The sequence below is a fragment of the Neodiprion pinetum genome, chromosome 2 (assembly GCF_021155775.2).
Source record: "Neodiprion pinetum isolate iyNeoPine1 chromosome 2, iyNeoPine1.2, whole genome shotgun sequence".
NCBI lineage: Eukaryota > Metazoa > Arthropoda > Insecta > Hymenoptera > Diprionidae > Neodiprion > Neodiprion pinetum.
The window spans coordinates 34,863,022-34,874,122 of record NC_060233.1 but is presented as its reverse complement, the minus strand read 5'-3'; the positions used below and the strand labels follow the sequence as shown (position 1 = coordinate 34,874,122).

Here is an 11,101-nt window from a genome sequence, read left to right as displayed (position 1 = left end):
ATTGATTCCAGCACTTTTCAAAATCGCGAAAATTTTCGTCAAAAATACAAAGGGGTTAACCTTCCTTTTTTTTTGACCAAAAAATTTTTTGTCTCAGAATTGATTCGTATGACTCTTTCCCGACCAATTGGACCCCAAGGAACTCAGAAAACGCAGCGAAAAGAGCGTGGGATCAACAGGAGAGAAATTGAGAAGAAAAATACACCTGCTGAAAAATGTCGAAAATTCAGGTTTTCGTTTTTTGGCTGTCACTTTTGATGCGTTGATCGCAGCGCATTGGGACTACGCCCAATCGATTTCTCTCGCAAAATTACGTCGGAATAGTGCCTGAAAGAATTGATTCCAGCACTTTTCAAAATCGCGAAAATTTTCGTCAAAAATACAAAGGGGTTAACCTTCCTTTTTTTTTGACCAAAAAATTTTTCGTCTCAGAATTGATTCGTATGACTCTTTCCCGACCAATTGGACCCCAAGGAACTCAGAAAACGCAGCGAAAAGAGCGTGGGATCAACAGGGGAGAAATTGAGATGAAAAATACACCTGCTGAAAAATGTCGAGAATTCAGGTTTTCGTTTTTTGGCTGTCACTTTTGATGCGTTGATCGCAGCGCATTGGGACTGCGCCCAATCGATTTCTCCCGCAAAATTACGTCGGAATAGTGCCAGAAAGAATTTATTCCAGCACTTTTCAAAACCGCGAAAATTTTCGCCAAAAATGCAAAGGGGTTGGCCTTACTTTTTTCTTCATTTTTGGAGCCGAAATTTTTCGTCTCAGATGCGATTTGAATGACCCTTACCTGACTAATTGGACCATCAGGATTTCAGGAAACGCAGCGGAAAGAGCGCAGGAGCAACGGCAGAGAAATTACGAAGGAAAGAGCACCAGCTGAAAAATGTCAAAAACACAGCTTCTGGTTTTTGGCCGTCACTTTTGATCCGTTGCTCGCAGCGTATTGGGCCTGCGCCCAATCGATTTCTCTCGCAAAATTACGTCGGAATAGTGCCAGAAAGAATTTATTCCAGCACTTTTCAAAACCGCGAAAATTTTCGCTAAAAATACAAAGGGGTTAGCCTTACTTTTTTCTTCATTTTTGGAGCTGAAAATTTTTCGTCTCAGATTTGATTTGTTTGTCCACTGTCTCGCTAATTGGACCCCCAGGAACTCAGAAAACGCATCGAAAAGAGCGTGGGACCAATGGCAGAAAAGTTAGGAAGGCAAGCTTCCGTTTTTTACTGTTACTCGTGATCTGTTGGTCGCAGCTTATTGACACTGCGCCCAATCGATTCCTCTTACAAAAATACGTCGGAATAGTGCACAACAGAATTTATTCTATCACTTTTCAAAATAGCGAAAATTTTCATCAAAAATGCAAACGGCCTCACTTTTTCGTAATTTTTCGAAGTCTAAAATTTTCCGCGTTAGAATCGTTTCGCAGGGCTTTTTCTTCACGACGGGGTTCCTAAGGAATCCGAAAAATACATTTAAAAAAAGAGCGTGGGACCAACAGCAGAGAAATCCTGAAAAAAATTCTTGATTTTGAGCTGTAACTTTTGCTCCGTTGCTTGCAGCGTAAAAGCAACACCTGAGTAAACACGAAGAATGTACAAGGGAATTCATTTATTAATTGATTATAATACAGTTTACATGAAACAATAACAATACAATGTCATACATGCCGTATTTTGCACAGACACATTGCTCCTCTGTGCAGGACAGAAGTTAAAGAATACTCAGAAATTACAAAAATAAGTATCACATATATCATGAATTGTATTTGACTTAAAGTCATGTGTATTGAACTCTCACTTTTTAATACCCGGGTAAGAATTTTATGTTCACTGGCAATAACTGGTAATGCGTTGTTCCCAGCGAGTCGAGACTGTGCGCAATAAATCACTTTTGCTTAATTACGTGGATATAGTGCATGAAAGAATTGATTTCAGCATCTGAAATAGTCAACAGATTTCTTCTGCAATATTACGTCGATGTAGGGGCTGAATGAATGGTTCCAGCATTTTTCAAAATCAATTTACTTTGCGGTGAAAGAATCTAAATGGGTCATTTTACCTTTTTCGCGATTTGGATTCAGAAACATCTCGTCGTACAGTTGATTTGTCAGACGTATTCTGGACGAATTTGACCCTCAGGAGTATAAAAATACAAAGAGCATCATGGGATCAACAGCTGTGAAAGTATGGCAGGATTTCACCGTTTCTAGCTTGTATCTTCTAAACTATATTAGTCATTGATTCGGTTCAAGTTGCAATGGGATTTATCATCGTTTATTCGAATATCGCACGCCTTGTACAAGAATTATTATCGCCTTACTTTACACCGTTCTTGTGGACTACTTTCAAATAATCATTCAGCATCAGACTCACCTTATACATGACGTACATCAGACTTAGCACAACTTTACCATACTGTCTTCTGTTTTCACTCCCTATTTTCAATAAACATATTTTTCTATCTTCTGGAAATGATTCCTTATCATCAATACATCCTTAAGTGTGGGCTTCATTTGTTTCTTGTAATGTGATCATTCAATATTCACAAAAAAATAATTTCTTACCGAATGAAAGTCATATTTCTGGTATGACATCATTAATTCTACTAATATACACGTAGATATATTCTCGCCTTGGATATCAAAGTACCTGGTCACGAAGCTGACAATGAGTGTGAATGCCTGCGTATCACGTTACCGTTCAAAGTCAATCTGTCCGTCCGCTTGTCTGTCGCAGTGATTTCGATAGAATAAAACCACCCCTCCCTATTAATCTCTACGACCCCGGGCACACAGTGACGGCTATATATTTGCCGGTGTATTTGGTTCTCAATCCTGACATAATGACGGGCTGTCAATGGCTTGGAGTAATAGAAAATGCGGGGGAGTACAGGAGGCCTGGTATAACCGTAGTAATAGGTAATCTGTACGTGTTCCGTTCGCTTTCATTGAAGGGTCAGCATAGAACGTCGGAGCAATTGAATGCCCGGTTAGGGCACGAGAACTCTGGAATACGGCCGATTTGTTTGTACTCCTCTTCAATGCGCCGACAGATTTTGAAAATTAGTGCTAATTAGTTCAACAGGATAGGGATGTAAGGCCATACATTTAGTTAGTCATACCATTTAGTTACGTCCTCTTATAGCATTGTGCACTTTAAATCTTTTGGTACGCTTTTTCCTCGTTCTCACTCAGGCTGCACAGATCTTACGACGGCATCGTAGTCACAAAGCTATTCCTTGACAGATTTATTACTGTAGGAAGATGAAAGCTCGGAAACTCTTCGGCTAATGGAGGAAGCTCAGACACTTTGGCTAAAAAGTAAGACAACAATGATAATCGCAGAGTGAAGAAGAGGGCACCAGCAACTAAGATAATCTTATTGGACAATATTTTATGTACCTAGATAAATGTTTGGTTTTTTTTTCGATGGGTCAACGGTTTTCAGCCATGATCTTTCGACCCGTTTCATAATGTTTGATGAAAATTTTATGGTGTGCTTGGAGTCAGAAGAATTTCTTTATTCCGGAAAACGTTCATCTCACTAAGTGACGGATAAGACATTGGCTTTCTCCGCAGGGTTGATCGTTATTCATTGGATTTCTATTACTCGCAAACGTGTATGTTTACAGTTAAGCTCGTGACAACCAACACGTCCCTGGGCACAAGTTAAACCGATCGGTTACAGCGTGTAGGTGTCACTGAAACTGGAGAGGATGGAGCCCGACAGCTCTTTGTAGAATAAGATGTTTATTTTTGGAAATATACTCCGGGGCTTAGCTTAGACTAGGTTAAGAAACGATCGTACGCTTCTACGAACGCGTACAACCAGTTCGTAATTCCATGCCTAGATATTCACTTCACGTGGGCATGGACGTCATAATTGATGTATCTACTTAAGCAAATCAGACATTAAGACCGAGATGTACAATGTTTGTTCTGTTTTACTATCCATGTGACGTTTCACAGTGCATACCTAGGTAAGAATAATCTGCACGAAACCATATGTCAAAAACGCGCATAATTATTATTCTGAAAACTGTGTAAGCAACGCATTCTCCTTAGCAACTTGTGAACGAAAACCGTATAGGCCCCTTTTTTCATTGCACGGTTCCTTGATGGCCAACCTGATGTAAACTGATATCCTCAGGGTTTCACGACAATTCCCACCCATATTTTATATTCCCCTTGGTCGTGAAGTCTCGTGATCACGATATCTTGCCGCCAAAGTATCTCGAAGTACCGACATTTTAACCCGTATTCACACGGATTTTATTTAATTTTAGCATCACTCATTACTTTCAGCAACGTCAGAGGTGAAGTTGCACATCATGAATATACATATATTTTGAAATTAATGAACGCACAGTTTTTTCTCTAGGGCTCAAAAGGTGCACTACCCTCGTGAACCTTACGGCTTTCTATGGTCGCTGAATTTCAGACCAGCTCAATAATATACGGGATGGTGAAGGAATATTGGAGCTGGTGAACGCACGAAGTGACGATATTCATGAGGCATGGAGAGAAAGAGATCCTAGGGGAAGGCACGCTCCCTGTCAACGCTCAACTGTCAACTAAGCTCACGATAATTGCCAGCATCAGTGGGGATCACGAGCCACGCGCCTCCGAAACTCCCTTTAATTACACGTCACGTTCGCCTAGAGATCGCTTTGTTATACCGATAATCGGCAGAATCGCGGAAGCTTTTCACCGTTTTAAACAAACACAGGGTTCAGAGTTCAGGTTTTTTTCCGTTTACTTTCACCTTGCACTGAAATGTTATATGCACCACAAAATTATAGTCAACAATCCGCGTTGAAAATTTGAAAAGCCTTTTTACGTCAAGTACTTACAGCTTTCGTCTACAGTGAAAGAATCCCGTCCGCAGATGAAAAAAAAGAGCTTATGTCAAGAGTGATCCTGGAGTTGCAATTCGACTAAGAATTGAATCTGTGATTTCCGAGATAACCGAACGGATGATCCGTGATCTAATTTGAATACAACGACAAGTGTAAAGTCACACGGTGTATAATTTCATTTGCATACACCCATCGCTAATGCTCATCCTCAGCCAGACTGTACGTAATCAGATTCTCTCATAGATTGATTGACTAGAATAAAAGCGGCATGTTCGGTAGGAACACTTCACTCCATTTGGCCACTTCACCCCGTGACTCGCCCCTCTTCATGTCCCTCCCAAATTTGTTCGGAAGTCAAGGTTCGAATGTATTTGCACTACGCGTGAACGTGGTGTATTCTACACGAATCAGATATACCAAGCTGGAGAAACGAAAGATATGGCCTCACATTTCGACGTGACAAAGACATCAGCCGTAAAATGGCCCTATAGTGCACCAAGCCTTCATCCAGTTTTTTTAGGCATAGAAAGTCTCACCTTTTAGGTATGCCACGAAAAGTGTAAGGCAGTTTTCAGCCCCACTTTGGTTCTGTTCCCTGCGTACTCCAGTCTGAACTCATCTTGGCTCGTACGGTACCTACATGATTTCATTTAGATGTATACGTCGGTTCGTTTGTGTAGGTCTATAGGGTGTTCTTAAGTGTATCTCTCATTAATTTCGTAGGTGAAATTCCATCAATTATCTGGAAACAAAAGTAACGTAGTCGTTACGAGCTGAATTTACAGAGCACTCGAGTGGTGAGGATATTACTTTCATTCTTTAAGCTGTAGCTTAACTTTTATCAACAAGTTGAGTGAGTGCAGATCCAATCCAATAAAATCCAGAGACTAATGTTTCACACTAGCGTTTAAAGTCTTTAAGCTACTGTCGCCACGTCATCATTAACTTCCAAATCGCAAATCAAAGTATTTTACTAACAAAATGTTTGAGCGTGTAATGGAACACCCTTTATATGCGACACGCGTGCAGTCTCGTCTGGCTACATGCACAGTATTACGTTGATGCGTTCAAGTGTGTGTGTGTGTGTGTGTGGATGCCAGTGTACGAGGGCAATGCTATACCTACAGCTCAATTGAACAAGACGCTTATTTCTTTCATTCATCTCGAAATAAATCCCATAGCATTCATTGAAACGATACAGGAACATAATCCCGGGACTCGATGTGTTTGCAGATGTTTTACATTCACACCCCGTCTGTTTGCAGACACTAAATTACACGGGACAATGCCGAATGCGTGCGCAACCCCTTCAGTCGCGACGGATTATAAAATCGGAAAAAGTACCCAGCGCCGATGTTCTTTTGTCAGTGACAGCGCCGGGCAAACAAGATGGAGGCTGCAGCCGTTAACAGCTGATACCTCTCGTATTTGTTACTTGAAAAAATGTGGCATTGATTATAACTAATGCAGATAACGCATTCTCCCAAGATCCTTTACCAAACATGGCATAATGTCTTATATTTATGTGATTTTCAAAAAATTCTCATGCAAGGCAAACGTGTAGGTAATAAATTCACCTGTTTGTGTCGTTCAATCTTTCTGGAACCAATTAATTTTAAATGCTGAAACTGTCCCTCCGATCCATGCGCACTCTCGAATCTTGTCTGTGATCAATAAAGATTCCGCATTCCACAGATTCTCCGTGGTATCCATGGCGACGCAACGATGGCCGTTTAGGGCGTATCGACGCCTGCGTCGCGACGCCCGAGGACTCGCGTTCCTCCACTGTAGATAATGTACAATTTCACAATTCGATTCTAAGAAATAAAAATATGATATCTAAAGGTCTTGAGCATTAAATCGTAATTTTCTCCCGCAAAAAATTAAAGTTATCCATGCCCTGACTTCACTATACGTTCACTATTCAATACTTAAAATAAATGATAGCAGTGTCAAGAACCAGCGTTATACTTCTATGAGTTTCCTTTAGGTAGTACCAATGCATATACGGAGAAGGAAGAAGTCTTTCACCTTCGCGTTAAGTTCACCGGTGCATCAAAATCAAAGCTAACCGAATGCGACGCACGGCTTCGTTGTGCAGTCAATGCTCACGGCGCCGTAAGCGTTATATTTTATTTTATTCGGAGGCACGACCCTGTGCGAGAGGCTGAGCACCAATGCGAGTTAATATCAAATAAATCAAAATAAAGGCTTGAATCCCATAGACCAGGTCACCGGGCGGGCGGGCGATGATGCGGAATGAACCTGGAGGGTAAGAGACTAAGGATCACTCCAGGACTACCGCCATGCTACGACACGGACCCCGCTACCTTCTATGTGCTCGATCGCAGCGTAAAGCCAATGCTGAATCTTGTGAACATTTTTCCACGCAGTCGATGGCTGATGTCGTCAGGTTTCGGTATTTCGATACCTTGAATTTGATTACAGTCTTTTGTATACAATTTCATTTTGATTGAAAATGCAGGTACTGTAATGAGTATCTGTATAATTAACCGATTTGCGATTGACGAAGCAATCGATTAATTCAATAACGAATTGACCGTCTGTAGTAGCAGTGAAATGTAGGCTTGTCGAAAACCCGTACATCGTGACCCGATTTTTGACACTTTCCTTGGGGTTAAGGCCATGATAAGCGGAAATTGATTTCACGCCTTTTGATTTACGACCCGAAAGCCAAAAGGTCGATTTGGGGTAAAACGGGGTAAAAACGGGGTGAATCAAACCCTTAATGTTCCCGGCGAAACATGTGTCGATCCTCCGCTCAGGAACCATACGTGTTATACGCGCAAGTGACAAAAAAGAGGGTAAATTTCCATTTTTATCGGCAAAACGACGTAAAAACCTTACATAAAAGGACACGCTGCACGTGATAGATCGACGTATGAAGATATCAAATCTCGATTTACACACCTGCCGATTAAATATAAGTTATTAGTTCAGCTTTTGATTCAATTCACTTGTGTCAAGATTGCATTATCATTAATTTCTGAATTCTGCCCCTATCGAATGCGACGTCACTTGATCTCTTGACTGTATTTATTTTTAGATATTGAATTCCTGTTAACGTTCGATTGAGAATAATGTTCAGTGAAAATGTGTCTCTAATGCTGTCAATGCTGCAGTTTATCTCCGCGTGAATGGAAATAAAAGTGTCAAAACGTCAATTCTGCAAACCGAAGGCTCGAGCCAAACGAATAGCCAAGCCTCTTGCCCTACAGTGGGGTAAAGCCTAATGTTAAGCCTTTGACAATAATCTGAAACGTCGACGTGCTTTCAGCTCTGTATTTGCTGAGCCTCGAATAATACCAGATTATGGTGTTTCCGAAAACACGTCAATTCATATGGGAAACGCAAATACTATTAAATAAACCGAATCCACTAAAGTTTTTCCAAATCAACAACAAGCCATCGTCGCGCAGTGTGGAATGTATGAGAATAAAGCGAATCTCGTTATTATTGTGCATAATTTCAGCACCTATACGTATGGATACACGACAGCATCGAATTATACTTTAATCGATACAACAATTGCATGAAAATATTTTTAGAAAAAAGTGATTAACGGAAGAACAAGCGTACCCCGATTGTTGGTTTCACTGCAGGATCCATTTCCATGCTATGGACGAAATCCAACGAGCATCGTCTCTACTGCATTAGGACGTCGAAGAGCGGGATCAAATGGAACGTAAACAGGCTTAAAATTCATATTCAATAGGGTTTCATAATACACGGGGAAAACATACCCCGCCCCGTATCATAATTACATAGGTGTGCGGTAACGGGATACATAGCAAACCCATACCTGTAATCCAAAGATTCTGTAAAATTTAAGTATGATCTTGTATCACAATATCACACACATTGCATGTGGATTGGTATTGATATAAATGCGGGATACACTGGAAGAAACGCGATCCCGAAGACGTTGTATAGAAGGGCATGAACCAGCGTCGGATTAACGTCAGCCCCGGTTTCCTCTCATCTGATCTCCTCTCCGCTTCTTTCGATATTCCCCCACTTCTGCCACCTCTCTCTCTCTCTCTCTCTCTCTCTCACCACCCTCAAGCTTCTACTTTTCTCTTTTACCATCCCACTGGTCCCCCAACGTCATAGAATCCTAGCTAATCTGCTGATTCCGTTCTCAAACTGAATTTTGAATTAAAAGTTTTCCATTCAACTTGATGCACATGCAACAAGAAAAACGGCAGCTACCGATCTATGCTATTCAACTTGAGTGAAACATAAGCGGGTAAAATATTACAGTCTCGCTTGCAGTTTTATCGATTCGCTTCATTATATGCTTAATAAGTTGTTACTAACGATTTCTACCGGTGAAATAAAACGCTTGTATATTTAGCGATCTACGTTAAGGAGCGTGATCGATTTCAGAATCCATCGATCGTTCAGATCCAACAAGCCGTATCGGTTACAAAGTATCGGTATGAGGGAGCTCTCGAACGGCGAGTGATTGATAGGTATTCATGTGACGTGAACCATGTGATTTCCCGGTTTCAAGCTGCAGAAGAGGGTATACCTGAGTACACCGCCTTTCAAAAGTTTCGAAAATCTGCAAACATACTTTTATTGTATAATCGTCGATATGCCGCTGTGTAAATTCACGATTTGAAAAGTAGTTTATGTTTATTGTAAAGTAACATCATTATAGATAATACTCTTAATAACTTTGAATCATAATTTTACCGGTGACACAATCGCACGTATTCCTAATCATTATACTTCTTATTTAGACTGTCAAATGGTGTGTAAAAAATCAACTAAAATGGTAGTCAAAATTCCAGAAAAACCGAACATAGTAACACCCCGTCCTCTCCGAACTTGGCTTACGCTTTCTTGAAATCATAAGATTCGTTTACTTTAGCTTTCACCGCCAAAAGAGATCTGTATGCACCTGGTGATATAAAAATTGGCCACCCGGTCCAGGGTATAAACAGTGAGGCTTAGTACGCACGGTAACGTGTCCATCAAAGCCCCTTGACTTTTGTACCGTTGTCAGATTTCGTTTGAAAATTTTGACGGATCCATGTAGGTATAGATCTGCTTTGAAAAAAAAGAACTCCTGCGCTCTTGTAAACGCATATATGTTCGTCCGGCGCGTTCTTTCCGCCATGCACATCACTGCAATGCGGCATTTGCGCATTTTGGGGAATTTAGCCGTTGCATATACACACGCAGAAATCCCCTTTGTCAGCGAGTGAGCCAACTCAACGGTCGATGGAATTCTTCGACAGGCTCTCGTCCAGATTATTGAAAAATCAGTTCCGGTTCTGGACGAGGATAAAGAGAGACACAGTAAGTACCGCCGGCCGTCAGCGGCAGAAACGAAATATTTTCCGCCGTACTGCAGCGATGCACTTTTGCTGGACTGGAGGAAAAGAAAGTTGGTAAGCTGAATGTCGCACATTAGACTCTGAGAAAATCAAAGGGAACAATGCAAATAATTTTTCGCTGTCACAGTTGACGGACATTTGAGCTTCAGATTTTGAATCAAGAACCCGCAATATTATACGTGCATAAGATGAATCTTCTCTCACCGATTTTGCCTCGAAGATTCAGAGCGGACATCAAAACGATGTCTCTCTCATTGTGTCCAGGTTGTAAGCGGTACACGGAACCGAGAGGTGGAATCTTTTTCCCCCTTGGTTTGCAGACCCGGTGAGGTGGTGGAATCATTAATCAAATAAATTTCGTGGCTGTTGGAATTTCTATACAAGGATATAAGTACTGTAAATATTTCCTTTTTTTGATATATATTGTAGTTAACTATAGAAGCATAAGCTACCTGCCTGAAAAAACTGAACAATTGATTTCAAGGAAAGAGATTGTTTAAATGGGATGAATGGACGATCGTGTCTGGCAGAAACGGTGTGCCTGATACGTTTGCATCGCCGTATGAAGGACGTACAATGCATAGGGCGTGTGAATCCAAGAACTACAAAAAATTTTATCAAATAGTTGCGATGGTCGTATCCGATAGTGTTAAATATTCTCGCATGCCTACCAAGACGTAATTCAGAGGGTACGTGCGTGGAATACGTACGAGGGAATTACCGGAGGGAGAAGAATGTATATTTGCACAACAAACACACCGTATTCGAAGGTTGAGGTACTGCACAATCCACTACCCTGTAAAAATGAAATATACATATAGAAAGGTTTAGCGAGACCAATTAGTGAAACGATTCGGTGTCGTTTC

The 11,101-nt window shown here is 41.0% G+C and overlaps 1 protein-coding gene across 1 annotated transcript in view; it reads right to left on the bottom strand.

Moving 5' to 3' along the window:
- Positions 1-1,615: 1,615 nt before the first annotated feature.
- kat80 (katanin 80) overlaps positions 1,616-11,101 on the bottom strand; it is a 41,913-nt gene continuing 32,427 nt past the window's right edge. Inside the window, exons 15-16 of the transcript XR_006881373.2 lie at positions 2,068-3,321; positions 1,616-1,946 (exon numbers count right to left, since the gene is read on the bottom strand). The gene's annotated coding sequence lies outside the window, so the exon portion shown is untranslated. The remainder of the gene's footprint in view (positions 1,947-2,067; positions 3,322-11,101) is intronic.